Here is an 18,585-nt window from a genome sequence, read left to right on the forward strand (position 1 = left end):
TGTGCCGGGGAGGGGGATGGGAGGTCCGTGCCGGGGAGGGGGATGTGGGGGGGGTGGTCCGTGGCGGGGAGGGGGATGGGAGGTCCGTGCTGGGCAGGGGGATGGGGGGGGGGTCCGTGCCGGGGAGGGGGATGGGAGGTCCGTGCCGGGGAGGGGGATGGGGGGTCCGTCCCGGGGAGGGGGATGGGGGGGTCCGTCCCGGGGAGGGGGATGGGGGGGGGTCCGTGCCGGGGAGGAGAATGGGGGTTCTATGCCGGGGAGGAGGAGTCCGTGCCGGGGAGGGGGATGGTAGGTCCGTGCCGGGGAGGGGGATGGGGGTGTCGGTGCCGGGGAGGAGAATGGGGGGTCCGTGCCGGGGAGGAGGATGGGGGGTCCGTACCGTGGAGGGGGATGGGGGGGTCCGTGCCGGGGAGGGGGATGGGAGGTCCGTGCCGGGGAGGGGGATGGGGGGGTCCGTGCCGGGGAGGGGGATGGGAGGTCCGTGCCGGGGAGGGGGATGGGAGGTCCGTGCCGGGGAGGGGGATGGGGGGGTCCGTCCCGGGGAGGGGGATGGGGGGGGGTCCGTGCCGGGGAGGGGGATGGGAGGTCCGTGCCCGGGAGGGGGATGGGAGGTCCGTGCCGGGGAGGGGGATGGGAGGTCCGTCCCGGGGAGGGGGATGGGGGGGGGTCCGTGCCGGGGAGGAGGATGGGAGGTCCGTGCCGGGGAGGAGGATGGGAGGTCCGTGCCGGGGAGGGGGATGTGGGGGGGGGTCCGTGCCGGGGAGGGAAGATGTGGGGGGGGGGTCCGTGCCGGGGAGGGGGATGGGAGGTCCGTGCCGGGGAGGGGGATGGGGGGTCTGTGCCGGGGAGGGGGATGGGGGGGGGGTCCGTGCCGGGGAGGGGGATGTGGGGGGGGGGTCCGTGCCGGGGAGGGGGATGGGAGGTCCGTGCCGGGGGGTCCGTGCCGGGGAGGGGGATGGGGGGTCTGTCCCGGGGAGGGGAATGGGGGGGGGTCCGTGCCGGGGAGGAGGATGGGAGGTCCGTGCCGGGGAGGAGGATGGGAGGTCCGTGCCGGGGAGGGGGATGTGGGGGGCGGGGTCCGTGCCGGGGAGGGGGATGGGAGGTCCGTGCCGGGGAGGGGGATGGGGGGTCTGTGCCGGGGAGGGGGATGGGGGGGGGGGGTCCGTGCCGGGGAGGGGGATGTGGGGGGGGGTCCGTGCCGGGGAGGGGGATGGGAGGTCCGTGCCGGGGAGGGGGATGTGGGGGGGGGGTCCGTGCCGGGGAGGGGGATGGGGGGTCCGTGCCGGGGAGGGGGATGGGGGGTCTGTCCCGGGGAGGGGGATGGGGGGGTGTCCGTGCCGGGGAGAAGGATGGGAGGTCCGTGCCGGGGAGGGGGATGGGAGGTCCGTGCCGGGGAGGGGGATGGGGGGGTCCGTGACGGGGAGAGGGATGGGTGGGGGAGGTCCGTGCCGGGGAGGGGGATGGGGGGGTCCGTGACGGGGAGAGGGATGGGTGGGGGGGGTCCGTGCCGGGGAGGAGGATGGAAGGTCCGTGCCGGGGAGGGGATGGGGGGTCTGTGCCGGGGAGGGGGATGGGGGGGGGGTCCGTGCCGGGGAGGAGGATGGGAGGTCTGTGCCGGGGAGGGGGATGGGAGGTCTGTGCCGGGGAGGGGGATGGGGGTGTCCGTGCCGGGGAGAGGGATGGGTCGGGGGGGTCCGTGCCGGGGAGGGGGATGGGAGGTCCGTGCCGGGGAGGGGGATGAGGGGGGGGTCCGTGCCGGGGAGGAGGATGGGAGGTCCGTGCCGGGGAGGGGGGTGGGAGGTCCGTGCCGGGGAGGGGGATGGGGGAGTCCGTGCCGGGGAGGGGGATGGGTGGGGGGGGTCCGTGCCGGGGAGGGGGATGGGTGGGGGGGGGTCCGTGCCGGGGAGGAGGATGGGAGGTCCGTGCCGGGGAGGGGATGGGGGGTCTGTGCCGGGGAGGGGGATGGGGGGGTCCGTGCCGGGGAGGGGGATGGGGGGGTCCGTCCCGGGGAGGGGGATGGGGGAGTCCGTGCCGGGGAGGGGGATGGGTGGGGGGGTCCGTGCCGGGGAGGGGGATGGGTGGGGGGGTCCGTGCCGGGGAGGGGGATGGGTGGGGGGGGTCCGTGCCGGGGATGGGGGGGTCCGTGCCGGGGAGGGGGGTCCGTGCCGGGGAGAGGGATGGGAGGTCCGTGCCGGGGAGGGGGATGGGGGAGTCCGTGCCGGGGAGGGGGATGGGTGGGGGGGGTCCGTGCCGGGGAGGGGGATGGGAGGTCTGTGCCGGGGAGGGGAATGGGGGTGTCCGTGCCGGGGAGGGGGATGGGAGGTCCGTGCCGGGGAGGGGGATGGGGGGTCTGTGCCGGGGAGGGGGATGGGGGGGGGTCCGTGCCGGGGAGGGGGATGGGAGGTCCGTGCCGGGGAGGGGGATGTGGGGGGGGGTCCGTGCCGGGGAGGGGGATGGGAGGTCCGTGCCGGGGAGGGGGATGTGGGGGGGGTCCGTGCCGGGGAGGGGGATGGGAGGTCCGTGCCGGGGAGGGGGATGGGGGGGAGGTCCGTGCCGGGGAGGGGGATGGGGGGTCCGTGCCGGGGAGGGGGATGGGGGGCTCCGTCCCGGGGAGGGGGATGGGGGGGGGGTCCGTGCCGGGGAGGGGGATGGGAGGTCCGTGCCGGGGAGGTGGATGGGGGGGGTCCGTGCCGGGGAGGGGGATGGGAGGTCCGTGCCGGGGAGGGTGATGGGGGGGTCCGTCCCGGGGAGGGGGATGGGGGGGGTCCGTGCCGGGGAGGAGGATGTCCTCCCAGGCTGGAGGGACACCTGACCAACAGGACAAGGAGGGGGAGGAAGACGTCACGGCCCCACGGCAACGGAGGCACCCGAGGGCGCCCCGTGTGTACCGGCCCTGGCAGTCATAACAGGACCTCACGGACCGGGAATGCAGGAGGAGACTCCGGATGAGGCGGGAAACCGTGGCACACATCTGGCACCTGCTGGCACACCTGTCACCGCGTGGCACTGGCGGGGGACACCCTCTCCCCGTGTCCGTCAAGGTTACGGTGGCCCTGAACTTTTATGCAACAGGGTGATTCCAGGCACCGAGTGGGGACCTGTCCGGCATATCGCAGACATCGGTGCATCCGGGCAGTGACAGATGCCCTATATGCCATGGCGCACCGCTACATCCGCTTCCCTGTGGACCGGGCCAGCCAAGATGCCCGGGCCGTGGGCTTCTCTGCCGTGGCCGGGTTCCCCATGGTCCAGGGCGCGATTGATGGGATGCACGTCGCCGTGCGGCCACCTGCAGATAACAGGGCCGTGTTCACCAATAGGAAGTGGACCTATTCGATGAACATACAGGTGGTCTGCGACCACTGCATGATGATCCTGCACGTCTGCGCCCGTTACCCAGGCAGTGTACACGACTCATACGTGTTGTCGCGGTCAACCATCCCCGGCATGTACGAGGGACGCCATCCCCGGCTGAGAGGCTGGTTGCTGGGCGACAGGGGCTACCCATTGCGATCGTGGCTGATGACGCCTATATGGAGGCCACACAATGAGGCGGAGAACCGCTACAATGATGCCCATGTAGCGACAAGGGGAGTGATAGAGAGGTGCTTTGGTGTGCTGAAGATGCGTTTCAGGTGCCTGGACCTCTCTGGGGGCGCCCTCCAGTATCGGTCAGATAGGGTCGGCCGCATCATTGTGGTGTGCTGCGTCCTGTACAACATAGCCCAACAGAGGGGCGATGTGCCGCAGGCAGAGGAGGGCGGAGTGGAGGAGCAGCAGGAAGAGGCGCAGTCCTCCCCAAATGAGGGGGATGGGGGCAATGGTCAGGGCAGACGGGCTAGACACAGGCGGGTGGCTGTCCACCGTTACCGGCTGGCCCAGCAGGCACGGGATAGACTGATAGCCACCCGCTTCACTGACTAGATGGGCGTGGGAATCGGGTAGTGTGGCCACAGACCGCACACCATGGCAACAGCCGACCACCCACACGCCCCACCCATCCACCCACCCAGCACCCTCACCCCCCCACCTACCCCACCCGCATGCACACTACCCCCCCATTGCCGATCCACCTGCGGCACAATGGCCGGGCTCACACAGTTGCGGGTGGACGCGTGTCTATTGCAGGCCATGGAGGATGATGACAACCTGCCCTGCGATGAGCTCCTGGCTCCACATCGTTGGACTATGTCTGACCCATGGCCACAGTACCACCATCCACCCGGACCATCCCTGCATGCAACTGTGACACTGCAGCGCACGGTCCCGTCCTCTGCCCGGGGGGATGTTGATGGCGGCCCAGGGGGAAGGGGGCAGACTCACCTGGGGCTGAGGTAAGACCACCCCTCACACACACACTTGCGCTCAACGTACATGACACCCCCGCACGCTTTGGACAGAGCACAAAGGCAGCTTCTGTAGGTGTAGCATTGACTTTAATAACCAAAGGAGTTCATGCACGTGCCCTAGCCCCTAAAACCCATCTGTGCCCTGCACCCGTGCCAACTTACTCAGTGTCTAATTGTTTGGCCTTACGGGCCCTTTGACTACGTCTACGTGGTTCCCCAGACGGTACAGCAGAACTGGAGGTGGACTCCTGTGATTCCTGCCCTCTGACACAGGATCCCTTTGGCGGCCGTTTCCTGGGGCGTCCTGGCCTAGATGGGCCAGGCTGCGGTCCGGGCGACTGGGATGGCGAGCTGCCAGCCTGTCCTGCCCGTTGCCCACCCGATGCACCTGGGACGGAAGGGGGGGGAGTCTGAGGTGTCGCGGTGTTCCGGGACCTCCCCTACAGGGGGAGCCGGGATGGACCACACCACCTCCTCCTCCCTCGGGGTGCCCGATGGCCCCCAGGCCTCTACATGGGTGGGGGATGCGAACGGACTGGCCATCCGACGCCCCCCCGACATCTGGCGCTGCCAGTCCTGGAGGCCCGTGCTGGTATCGACAGGGGTCTGCAGGTTTGCAGCCATGGAGCCCAGGGGGTTGGCAAACCCTGTCTGTGACTGTGCGATGCCGGCTCGCACATGGCCACTGGCGCCGATGCCCTCAGCGATGGGCCTGCTGAGACTGGGCCATGGCCTGCTGAGACTGGGCCATGGCCTGCTGAGACTGGGCCATGGCCTGCTGAGACTGGGCCATGGCCTGCTGAGACTGGGCCATGGCCTGCTGAGACTGGGCCATGGCCTGCAGAGACTGGGCCATGGCCTGCAGAGACTGGGCCATGGCCTGCAGAGACTGGGCCATGGCCTGCTGAGACTGGGCCATGGCCTGCTGAGACTGGGCTATGGCCTGCTGAGACTGGGCCATGGCGTTGAGCGCATCTGGCACTGGCTCATGGCCTCCTATGAGAGGGCAGCCATGTCCTGGGCCACAGACGCCGCCTGCACGGAAAGCCCCAGGCCTCGCAAACCGTTCCCCATGTCTGACACCGTCGCACCCATTGCCTCCACCGCGGACGCCACCCGTGCGGTGTCGGCCTGGGTGGCACGCCTGACCGGCACCGCTCCCAGCTCCTGGACGCGGGTGGACTCCTCCACCTGCGACTGCAGCTGCCGCAAGCCGGCCGTCACCCTCTTCGCTCGTCTCCGGGTCGGTGGTTGCATCGGATCTATGTGTGGGTGTGGTAACTCCAGGAACCCGGGATCCATCTGGGCGGCAGATGTTCGCTTGGGCTGGGCTGCCCTCCGACCGCCCGGCCCCTCTGCTGCTCCTACCTCCACCTGCTGTACCGGGATGGCTGTGTTGTGCGCACCAGTGAGTGTACAAGACGCCTCATCACTAAAGTGCCCAACCGAGGTGAGTGTTTCTGCGATGGTGGAGGGTGTTGGTGACAGCAGTGGCGTTGTGTCATGCTCTTCGTCCCACTCTGAGTCCATGGCACTTTGGGGTGGGGGTTCGTCTCTACCCATCCACTCTGAGTCACTGTCCGGTATTTCGTCTTCCTGGGTAGTGCTGTCCCGGGTAGGGGTGTCCTGGGTTGTGCTGTCCTGGGTAGGGGTGTCCTGGGTGGTGGTGTCCTGGGTAGTGGTGACCTGGGTAGTGGTGTCCTGGGTAGTGGTGTCCTGGCTCGGCTGTGACGGGGGCCTGTGGCTGCCCCCCTCGTCGCTGGGTGGCACACGCCTGCGTCGTCACACCCGCACGTGACGGGGGCGTCGTCTCCCTGTTGTTCCAGGTCTCTCCGTCTCCCGTGGTCTCCAAGGGACATCCTGCGGGTGTCGCATGCCGGAGGGTCCGGGTCTCTCCGTCTCCCGTGGTGTGCGAGGGGCATCCTGTGGGCGTTGCATGCCGGAGGGTCCGGGTCTCTCCGTCTCCCGTGGTGTGCGAGGGGCATCCTGCGGGCGTCGCATGCCGGAGGGTCCGGGTCTCTCCGTCTCCCGTGGTGTGCGAGTGGCATCCTGCGGGCGTCGCATGCCGGAGGGTCCGGGTCTCTCCGTCTCCCGTGGCCTCCGAGGGGCATCCTGCGGGCGGTCTGCATCTGCGGGGATGGGTGCCTCGACGTTTGCTCCTGCGATACACAATGAAGCATGCATGGTTAGACACGCAGGCAGTGATCAGGTGGTATGGGGGAGGGGGATATGGGGGAGGGGGGGATATGGGGATGGGGGGGATATGAGGACGGGCTGTCGGTGGCTCACTTGCTAGTACGCCCCCGACCTCTGCATCAGCAACCTCCCGGTCCTCAGGTCCGCCAGCCAGTTCCAGGGCCCTTTGCTCGTGTTCGGTCAGTGGCCTCTCATCAGCGGGCCCTCCTCCAGTCCTCACATGCTCCCTATTGTTGTGTGCTCGCTTCTCCTGGGGGGGGGGGGGGGGGGTGGCAGGGGTAAAAGGCAACAGTGTTAGGCAGGTATATGAATGCACGCCATCGGTTGCACGTGTATTGCAGATGTTAAGGTTAGGGCTGGATTCCCTTGGGGGATGGGGGAGGGGGGATGTGGGGGAGGGGGGGATATGGGGGAGGGGGGATATGGGGGAGGGGGGATATGGGGGAGGGGGGGATATGGGGGAGGGGGGGATATGGGGGAGGGGGGGATATGGGGGAGGGGGGATATGGGGAGGGGGGATATGGATATCGGGCGGGGGGGGAGGCTCACCCTGCCTGCTCTGCCGAGGTCGTTCACCTTCTTGTGGCACTGGGTGACTGTCCGTGGTGTCAGGGCCGCAGCGGTGACGGCCTCTGCCACCTCCCTCCACAGACGCCGGCTGTGGCGTGGGACAACTCTGCGGCCGTGCCCGGGATACAGGGCATCCCTCCTCTGCTCCACTGCGTCCAGGAGCGCCTCCACATCGCGTGACTCGAACCTCGGGGCTGAGCGGCGGCCAGCCATCCAGTCGGGTGTTCTGGTCGGGTGTTCCGGTCGGGTGGGGGGAGCAGCGCGTCCTTATGAGCCGTCACGCCGTGCGGCGTGTATGACGCTGCACGGCGTGAACCACGTGCGCAAGCGCGGATCCCGCCACGTCGCTGCTTGCCCATTTCGGGCCGGAGACTTTTCCACCATTATTCCTGCGTGACGCAAGTCGGATTTGCGCCGTTTTTTGCGCCGATCGGCGGACTTTGCGCCGATAACGGAGAATTTCGCCCGTGAAGACTGGAAGAGCAAATTGGGACTTAAAAGCAGAAAGGTAAATTCTACAGGACAGACTGAAGATCTGAGGATTGAATTTATAGAGTCAAAGGAGTAGATAGTGACCATGGAAGAAAAAAATCCCAAACCCACTGAATGCCATGGGGAAGTTGTTAAGCGTATACAAGAATACAAGTCAACATACCGGAGTTGTTGCAGACTTGAATTGAAAGATTCAAAGGGCAGAATTTTACGTGGCAGGGGCAGGGCCAGACAAAAGTTCATGCCTGTGGGTGGGGCCTGTAAAAAAGAAAATGATCAGAATTTTGGTAAACAATGTGATGGGAATAAACACTGCCTTTATCCGCCCCTGAAATAACGGAATAAATTAACAACTACCTATGCCCACAACTGCCGAATGGCCAAAGAGTAGTCCAATGCCAAGGACTGGAAAAGAGGATAAAAACATACCCACATGACCGAACAACCTCCAAGTCAACAGATTTTACAGGCACGTCAATGCTGACCATTCCTCCCACAGTGTGAATGAGAGATCGGTGAGTTGTAAGGCCTCCCGACCACCTGAGCCTATGAACTTGGAGGCTTGAAGGAGACAGATGGGGTAATAATAATGGTATAAATTCATGGGGTAATCTAGAATAACCTTGAAGTATGTCAGATAAAGTCACAGGGGAGGTATAGTATTAGGATCTGCCACATATAGGGTTAAGTGGGTCTTAGCACAGTACCGCCCATAGAATAATGTAACAGAACACATGACCCACACCCAGTTGGCCAGTTTAGTGTTGGACTGAGCCATGTGCACAAGCAAGCATGGAGACAGCTCCTAACTTTAACTGCTACAGTATATCTACTGTATTGTTGCTCTTCTTAGCCTTAGTTTTATTAGCTCTGATTATGTCACCTTTGCTCACGAGTCGCCAGGTATCTTTCTGATACCACCACGTGGTTCAAGCTCGAGTTATGATTAATAAGTCAGCACACCGCTTAGTAAGATTGAAATCAACGGTCATTCATTATATACAACAAGTAATGCTTACACAATTATCCTACTATCTATATCGAAACCTACCACTACTGGCCAATACTTAACTTTAGGAAGGGCCCACCAGGTCAGGGAAACGAATGGCTTATCGAATCGGATCTGGCCCGCGGGAAGTTTATCGGGTAGCGATCGCTGGAGTCAAACTTACTGTTTCTGGGGGATGTTCATGCGAAGGTCTCGAGCAGGAGAAGACGCGAGAGAGCGAGATCTGAACTTGGCCCCTCACTTTATAGGGTCCCGGGGCTTCCCCGCCTCTCTGGGCGGCCCTTGACCCTGAGTCCCAAGTGATTGGACTTGTTCCCAATCACTGGGTTCGATATGCTCCAATAATGGGGCGATTCCTCGATCGGGGGGCGGTCGTTCACCTGTCTTTGTTTCGGCCACTGCAGGCGCCGACAGGACTGGCCCGGCATTCAATTGCTAATATGTTGCAATTGTTCCCGGGGATAGCCGATTAAACTGCAGATGTCTGGGTTGAGGTGCTGCTAATAGTCTTGAGTATCGATCTGGGCCGACTTCCCCAGAGCCGAATGCGCTATTCTGTCTGCAGCTGTCCGTTTGTGTCCTGTTGCCTGCTTTTCCCATCAGCCTTTTCGGTTAGCCATTTTAAATCGGGTTTTGGCCAAATTAATAGGGAATCAGCCATTTCAGGTGGCTACAGCCCCTCCTTGTGATCCTAACGCGAAACGTGAAGGATCACATAAGTTTTGTCCTTTCCATTCCCTGACCGGGGGGGTGGGGGGGCACCTCCTACATGGCCACTACTCTGACCCTAGCTATGCACAAAAATTTACCTAAACAATTCTTGAGGGCGCTATGTCAGGCAGGGGCATGTATCTAAAAAAATAAAAACTTGGAACCTCTAATTTTACCTCAAACACTCATCAAGCATTGCATAATCCTATCTCTCAAAACATACAACAACAATCAAAATATTCCATATATTCTTTCCTGGCTTGGCAGTCAAGCTCAGGATCATACATTTCTTTTTATTGACAGGAAAAACGCAAGTGCATGTTTTATTATTCTGGTTTCATAGGTCGCGGGGGTCTGGGGTCTGGTCATAACCGAATATAGGGGATCGGATCCGATATACCGGGGTTCGAGCGCGGTACGCTCTTCTTTTCCACTTTCGGAGGCGCATGGTCTGTACTGCACAGCAGAGTATGGCCAATGCTAACAGTGCCTCAATAACGTACGACAGGGAGTACCAAGTTATGAACTTGGCACACCAGGATAATGCAGCGTGGCTGGTGACTGGGCCCTCGGTACTGCGGGGCAGTGAAACATTAACAGCAGGGGGGTTTGGAGTAATGGGGTCCGCGTTCCCGCGCAACCAAATGTCCAAATACAAGATGTTGAGCACGATGAAAGGAGTCCTCATGGCTGTCCTCTTTCTCTGTGTTCTCTGTTTTTCTCCGGTCCTGGAGCTTCTGGAGTTCTGTAAAACAAGCATAGTATCTGTAACTACCTTGGTTTAATATCCGGTGTGTTAGTGTGTCTGTCCTTCTTGGGGCCAATTAAACCCTGAAAATTGGTCACTATATGTGACTTCTCCCCCATTTTTTTTTTCAAAACAAATGTTAGGACACGGCACACTTCCCAATGGTGGACCAGTGCTAAGTTTATCATCCAAATGTTCCTGGATGTAAATAGCATTTGGCAGCAACCCAAAGGTTGCCGAAATAAATAAAACTGTTTTTGAAATGAAAAGGTCGAATGAGGTGCGTATGGGCCGCGACGGGTAAGATTTGGATGGAGTCCCCGGGTAGGACGGCTACCAATACCGTATGTCCCCTACCCGAGCGTTTTTGACCAACGGGGGGGTCCCCAGGCAGGGCGGGTCTCACGCCATCTCTCCACTGCCTGAGCAACCGACAAGAACGGGCAAAAATGTAGTCATCATGGTGGGGTTGCTACTTTGATTCTAACCTCGAATCACAAGAGCAGCTACGATCGGGCGTCTGATACCCGAACAAGTATCAGCTGAAAAGCTAGTTCCTCTGAACAAGCGTCTGGCCACAGTGGGTCTCTGAGGCAAGAGAGGTTTCGGCAGAATGGGCGTGTGAGAAAATTTCTCCTGTCGGACAAACAACATTAAACAAACATACAAACAACGGAAAACATCCTGCAGGTTCCATCAGGAAGGACAAGACTTTTCACCAAGTGTCTCCTTTAAATCATCATGTGGACACCTCAGTTCTTTGTTGCGAACGGGATCGCAAAGGGGTTGGCGAATTGGGGGTCTGAGTCGGGGTCGTCCCCTTCTCCCGGGTGCCAAATTCAGGAGTGGATTAATGTTGAGAGGGCTGCGTGGTATGAGTTGGGGTTGCTCTCGTCGTTGCGGACGAGTCTGTAGGAGTTGTCGCGGTGCCAATGGCGTTTGTCGAGTTGAGTGGGGATAAAGTCGGGGTCGTCCGTCTGGTTCGGTGGTCGGTGGTGTGGTTTATTTAAGAAAGTGATGAGGAAGGGGTCACTGGAGTCGTATTCGGAGTCGCTGGGTGTGGGATCAGGATAGTAGGGAGGCGTGCTGTGGCTGTCGTCAGAGTCACAGCCGCTGTCTCTGCTGCTGCAGTCTGTGGGCGTTCCGGGGCGGAGTGTAAAGTTTGTGGGTGGAGTCGGGGGCGAGTCCGTGTCTGGGCTGGACGTGGAGGGGGTTGGTGTGGTCACGTTGGCTGTGGGCGGGGATTGGTCTGCTGCGTCAAGCATGACGTGGTGGGCGTGGTTTGACTGCTCCATAAACCTTTAGCTGGTTTATGTGAAACCACGCAGTCTTACCATTTTGGTATTTGATTTTATATACCGATGGGCTTACTTTATCCGTAATGGAGCATGGACCCGAGTATTTCGGAGACAGAAATGTGCTGGGGTTATACACAGACAACATCACTTTTTGTCCTATATTATACTCCGTTGCATGCACTGCCTTATCAAAACAGGCCTTGCTCTGTTTTCTTTTAGTGCCCAGTTTAACAGCGGGTGCTAACTGAGCCGTTTTTACATTTGCAAGTAATTGTTCAAAGGCTTTCTCATGGGTGAGGGCCGTAACTTCAGGGCTGGTCACGTCTAAACCCAACAAGTACTCTGTCCCTTTCATGGGGCGTCCGGTCATGAGGGTGTGCGGGGTGAAACCTGTGGAGGTGGAAACAGTGTTACGCAAAAACATCAGCGCAAAGGGGAGGACCAAATCCCAAGTGGTGTTATTCTGCTGGACCATTTTCCTAAGGGTGGTTTTTAGGGTCCGATTCATGCGCTCCACTATACCACTCGACTGAGGGTGGTACGCAATGTGAAATTTTTGGGTTATGCCAAATATCGTGAGGATGTTCTGCATGACCCGTCCCGTAAAGTGAGAACCTCGGTCCGACTCAATACTGCGGGGGAGTCCCCATCTTGTAAAAATGTGGTGGGTTAGGATTTTGGCGGTGGTTTTCGCGGTGTTGGTGCGGGCGGGAAATGCTTCCACCCACTTCGTAAAAGTGTCTATGACCACCAGAACATATTTATAGCCATTCCTGCAAGGGGGCAATGGACCTATAAAATCAATCTGGAGGTTAGTCCAGGGGCCGTTAACGGGTCGGGTGTGGCTGAGATGTGCCTTTTTGGCATATCTATCTGGGTTGTTCTGAGCGCAGATGAAGCAATTCTCAATGTAATGGGATACATCCTCTTTGAGATTAGGCCACCAACAAAGCTGTTTGAGGTGGGCTGCGGTGGGTTCGATTCCCTGGTGTCGATGACCATCATGGAATAAACAGATCATTTGTTTGCTATCCTGCTCAGGAACTATGTAAAGGGTGTCCTTTAGCACCACACCGTCATGTGTGGTTATTGTATTTGTGTACCTCTCGTATGAGGCTGGAAACTTCCCTTTCACGATTTCAGTGAGAGCGCTATCCTGCTTCTGGGCCTCTACTAGATCTTCGATCCTAGTCTGCGCGACCTGAACTGCACTCACTGGCGCACTCATTGGGGCGCTCTCGGGGGACTTCCAAAAATACCCATGTCTGGATCCTGCCTTAGCCAGTGCGTCGGCTTTTACATTTCCAGGGGGGGGAGGAACTTTTATAATGCCAAAGGTCCGGTTTTTGGCTTTTTTCAGAATATGGCAGAGCAATGGGGCTGAGGGGAGGGGTTTCCCATCCGCAGAAACAAATCCTCTTGTTTCCCAGAGGGGCAGAAATTCAGTGAGGCTGTTGCACACGTATAGACTGTCTGAATATATGTCTGCTGGGCTGGGGAAGGAATCTGGGTGCTCGACAATGTAGGCGATGGCCGCAAGCTCTGCTGCCTGCGCGCCTAAGTGTCCGGGTAATTTTAATGCGATTTCCCCGAGGGCGCGTCCCTGCGCGTCCTCCATGTAAATCCCACAACCTGTTATGCGTTGCCCATCCAGGATTGTGGAAGATCCATCCACATAAATCCTAATGGGGTCACACGTGTCCGGGTGAGGGGGGTTCTGAGATGGAGTGGCTAGTTTTCTGGGGGGTGTTTTAGCTATAAAGGGGCCTGTATTATGGTGGGGTGAAATGATCTCACACTCATGGGGGGTTCCGGGGTACTGTAGATTGTCCGCTAAGTATGTGTGAGTCTTTGTCCGTTTGACTGTGATGTCCCGTCCTTGTAAGAGAAGGGTCCACCTAGCAGCGCGGATTTGGCTGACGGTACCGTCTTTAAGTCGTCCGTCTAGTAAAAGTTGGGTGAGGGTGTGCTCGGTCAAAATGGTGATGGGGTTCAGTCCGGTAATGTATGAGAAGTACTGGACTGCCCAGAAAACTGCGAGCCGGTGCCTCGCACAGGCTGAGAATCCCTGCTCCACAGCATCTAAAATCCGGAAGGCATAAGCCACGTCTTAGCTGGTCGTGCCGTTCCTGGAGGAGCACGGCTGAAAGGGTGCGGTCTGTGGTCGCTACCTCTATTGTGTAAGGGGAAAGCGGGTCGGGAACTTGTAGTGCGGGGGCGGCTATGAGCGCCTGTTTTAATGATTCCACAGCCTCCGTATGCTGCGGAAGCCATTCCCAGGGGGCTCCTTTCTTTAGGAGGTCTGAGAGGGGTGCTGCCTTGCTGGCGAAACCATCAATGTGGTTTCGGCAGTAGCCAACCAGTCCTAAAAACGACCGGAGGGCTGAAACGTGTTGGGGAAGGGGCAATTTAGCGATCGAGTCGATTCTTTTGTGCTCGATCTCGCGTTTGCCATGTGTGATCATCGTACCCAAATATACCACTTTTGCTTCCAATATCTGGGCCTTTTTGGGGTTTACTTTACAGCCAATGGAGTGTAGTAATTCCAGGATTTCGGACAGAAGCTCAATGTGCTCTTCCTTCATGTCTGTCTGCAGTAGTAGATCGTCTACATACTGTACCAGACATTCTGGGCGAGAAAACTTTGCTAGTCCATTTGCCAGCTGTCGGTGGAAAATGGAGGGGGAGTTGTGGAAGCCTTGTGGCAGGCATGTCCACGTGTACTGCTGCGCTCTGAAAGTGAAGGCAACTTTATACTGGCACGCCTTTGCCAATGGAATGGACCAGAACCCATTACTGACGTCCAAAACCCTGAAATATCGGGCATGGAGTCCCTGTTTGAGCATGGTCTCGGGACTTGTTGCAACGGTGGGGGCTGCTGCAGGGGTGACTTTATTGAGTTCCCGATAATCAATGGTCAAGCGCCATGATCCGTCGGGCTTTCTTACTGGCCAAATCGGGGCATTATTAGTTGAGGCTACCGATCTTAGGACGCCCTGCTCTAATAAACTTTCTATAACCTTGAGGATTTCTCCCTCTGCTTCTAGGGGGAATCCGTACTGCTTTTGGGGCCTAGGGTCCGGTCCTGTTATTTGTACGGAACCGGTCATCCGTCCACACTCGTGTTTGTGGGTTGCGAATGCTGCCCTGTTCTTTTGCAGGACTGCCCTAACCTGTCGGTCCGTGCTGAGTGTAGTGGGGTTGAACCAAAACTCGCCTACTGCGCTAATTTTGTTCATATAATCCCCTATATTGAGCGTTGCGGGGGCTCTAGCGGATTTCGCCATCTTCTAGACACACTGGTTGACTGGATCGAAAGAGAGGTGATGAGAATTCATGAAGTCTGTCCCCAAAATGTGCCCTGCTGTTGGGGGCAGGTCGACTAACACAACGGGGTGTTTTGTATTAATGGTTCCGATCTGGATGGGTACAGGGATTGTGATATGTCCCTGTTGTGAGTGGCCTGTGAAGCCGCTGAGGGTGATAGTGGCTGTGATGGGCCACGTGTCCTTACCAAGGGTGGAGGAATTTAAGGTTGTGCGGGACCCTCCTGTGTCCCAGAGAAGCTCGATCGGCTGTCCTCTAACCTTTGCTGCGACTACGGGTCGTCCTGACCTATCCCACAGGGTATCGCAGACCCAGCTGGGGGAGCCTGCACACCGTCAGTCTGTTCCAGTCAAGTCTGTCTGATCGGACTGGGCGCTAACGCTATGTATGGGCTCTGTCTTTTTCTTATTGAGAGTGCTTGTCTGTTGGGCTCTCTGTGGCTTTTTAGGGCCATTGCATTCTTTGGCAAAATGTCCCAATTGTCCGCAATTGTAGCACTCTTGCGGTTTTGCTGGGGGGCTGCTCTTTCCCTCGTTTACCCAGGCGGGGTTGTGGAGAGTGGTTCTTACTGCCTGCACGTCTGCGGCGGCTTGCTTTTCCTCAGGGGTTCTAGCTGCGGGTTTACTGTGAGCCGCTTGTTCCCAAACGCGGGACAATCTTTTGACCACCCATTTCTCATTATGAGCCTCCTCCGAGGGGTCATAATTACTACAGGCATTCTGTCCTGCTTCCGTGGCATGGGAGATAAGGGTGCGGGTCCATTTGGCCATATTGTCTGCGGACAAATGGGCACGGTCAACATTTCCGAAAACGGCTTCAAAGTGAATCCACAAGCGTCCTGCGAACGCTGTGGGGTGTTCAGACTTTTTCTGTCTGCACTTATTTAGACCGTCTACGGGGTCGCCCCGGTTGTACCCGATCGCATCCAGGATCGCGGAACGCATTAGGGAATTAATAGGGAATCAGCCATTTTAGGTGGCTACAGTATATATGTACTTAATTTAAGTAGCGCGGAGAGAGAGGAGAGAGTTCACTTAAACAGCGCAGAGAGAGAGGAGAGAGTTCATTTAAATAGCACGGGAAGCGAGTTAATTTAAGTAGCACGGGGAGAGAGTTCATTTAAATAACACGGAGAGAGAGAAGAGAGTTCATTTAAATAACACTGGGAGAGAGAGGCGAGAGTTCATTTAAATAACACGGAGAGAGAGAAGAGAGTTCATTTAATTAGCGTGGAGAGAGAGGCGAGAGTTCATTTCAATAGCGAGGAGAGAGTTCATTTAAATAGTGTGGAAAGAGAGGAGTGAGTTCATAAGATGAGCTAGCCGACCATTGCACCGTGGTAAAAGAGGTCATTCAATTGGGAGGAGCACGGGGAGAGAGTTCATTTAAATAGCGTGGAAAGCCAGGAGAGATTTCTAGCAGAAAGGATAAATAGGGTGGTCTCAAGGACTTTAAACTAGCAGTTGGGGGGGAAGGGAAGGGTAAAACTACAGGAAGTATATTGGTTAATGGGAAGCAAAGCAGCAGGTTAGCACATACGGAGGTGCGTTCAACTACAGGGGAAATTTTGAAAAAAGTTAAAAGGAAGACGAACTCAGGAAATGGTATTAATGAGGGCAGCACGGTGGCGCAGTGGGTTAGCCCTGCAGCCTCACGGCGCCGCGGTCCCAGGTTCGATCCCGGCTCTGGGTCACTGTCCGTGTGGAGTTTGTACATTCGTGGTGTTTGTGTGGGTTTCGCCCCCACAACCCAAAGATGTGCAGGCTAGGTGGATTGGCCATGCTAAATTGCCCTTTAATTTGAAAAAATGAATTGGGTACTCTAAATTTATAAAACAAAAAGGAAATGTTATTAATGGAGGTGTTAGGATTCAAAAAGAAGGTAAAAAAACTAGCATCAGGACACTTTACCTGCATGCTCGAGCATTCAAAAGAAGGTAAGTGAGTTGACGGCGCAAATCATCGTGAATGAGTATGATTTAGTGGCCATTACAAAGACATGGTTGCAGGGTGGTCACGACTGGAGTTAAATATCCAGGGGTATCAGACTATTCGGAAGGACAGACAGGCAGGTAAGGGAGGTGGCATAGCTCAGATATTTAAGGATGACATCAGGGCAGTAGTGAGAGATGAGCCATGTGCACAAGCATGTTTTTAAGATAAAGATAGTTTTTTGAAGAAAAAAAGGATTAAGGGGTATGGTGTTCGGGCCGGAAAGTGGAGCTGAGTCCACAAAAGATCAGCCATGATCTCATTGAATGGCAGAGCAGGTTCGAGGGGCCAGATGGCCTACTTCTGCTCCTACTTCTTAAGTTCTTATGTTTTCCGGTGGCGCCTGCCTCCACATTGTTGGAAGAGGTGCTGATGACAGGGGGAATGGAGAAGGGGGTGGTGTTGCCGATTTATGGGGCGATCCTGGGAGAAGGGAAGGCACCGCTGAAGGAGATTAAGGCAAAGTGGGAGGAAGAGTTGGGAGAGAGCATGGAGGAGGGGTTGTGGTGTGAGGTGCTCCGGATGGTGAATGCCTCAACTTTGTGCGTGAGGTTGGGGCTGTATAGGGCACACCTCACAAAGGCAAGGATGAGCCGACTCTTTGAGGGGGTAGAGGATGTTTGTGAACATTGCGGGGAGGGGCCCCGCAAACCATGTTCATATGTTTTGGTCCTGTCCAAAGCTGGAGGGGTATTGGAGGGAGGTGTTCAGGGTAATTTTGAAGGTGGTACATGTGAGGCGTTAGCCGGGTCCTCTGGAGGCCATATTCGGGGTACCAGATCGGCCGGGGTTGGAAGCAGGTGCGGAGGCAAATATTTTAACCTTTGCCTCGCTGATCACCCAAAGGCGGATCCTGTTGGGGTGGAGCTCAGTTTCTCCACCCTGTGCTCTGGCGTAGTGGGGGGAATCTGTTGCCGTTTTTAACATTCAAGAAGGTGAAGTTTGAGTTGGTGGAAGAGTTCTACAATTCATGGGCTTTGTTTATTATGCACTTTCAAGAATTGGATGACATCGAACATTAGGGGGGGGTGGGGTTGGGGGGGCAGGGAGTGGTTGGACTGTATATGTTGTTGGTGACTATGTATGGGTGGATGGTGGATTTCTAAATTCTTTCCTTTGATGTTTGTATTTAAAAATGTTGAGGGTTATTTGGGGGTTGGTGGGAGGTAGGAATTGTTGGCCAGGGGATTGACATTGTATTTGTTACCGTTGATTTTGTTGGTGGGTGTAAATTTGGCTGAAAATGTGAAAAAGGAGGAGAATAAAAATACTTATTTAAGAAAAGTTAAAATCCAATACCAGTGTCTTCTGCTTAAACAAAGGAGACTACAATGGGATGAGGGAGGAGTTGGCTAAGGTAGACTGGGAGCAAAGACTTTATGGTGGGACAATTGAAGAACAGTGGAGAACTTTCAAACAATTTTTCATAGTGCTCAGGAAAAGTAAAAAGGAAGGAATATAGGAAATGGGATAATCAGCCATGGATAGCTAAGGAAATATAGGAGGGTATCAAATTGAAAGAAATTGCAGACAATGTGGCAAAGATTAGTGGGAAACTAGAAGATTGGGAAATCTTTAAAGGTCAACTCAAAGCCATGGAAAAAGCTATAAAGAAAAGTAAGATGGATTATGAGAGTAAACTAGCTCAGAATATAAAACCAGATCGCAAATGTTTCTACAAATATGTCAAACCTAAGAGTGGCTAAGGTAAAACATTGGTCCTTTAGAGGGGGAGAAGGAGGATTTAATAATGGGAAATGAGGAAATGGCCGAGGCATTGAACAGGTATTTTGTGTCGGTCTTCTCAGACACAAATAACATGCCAATAATTGATGGCAAGGAGGCTATGGCAGGTGAGGATCTAAAAATGATCATTAACATTAAGGAGATAGTG

General features: G+C 57.0%; 1 protein-coding gene across 1 annotated transcript in view; it reads left to right on the forward strand.

Annotated features, from left to right (window-relative positions):
• cfap96 (cilia and flagella associated protein 96) overlaps positions 1–18,585 on the forward strand; it is a 90,266-nt gene that overhangs the window by 22,066 nt on the left and 49,615 nt on the right. The gene's annotated exons all lie outside the window — the stretch shown is intronic.

Source organism: Scyliorhinus torazame, chromosome 9, assembly GCF_047496885.1.
Source record: "Scyliorhinus torazame isolate Kashiwa2021f chromosome 9, sScyTor2.1, whole genome shotgun sequence".
In the NCBI taxonomy this organism is placed as follows: domain Eukaryota; kingdom Metazoa; phylum Chordata; class Chondrichthyes; order Carcharhiniformes; family Scyliorhinidae; genus Scyliorhinus; species Scyliorhinus torazame.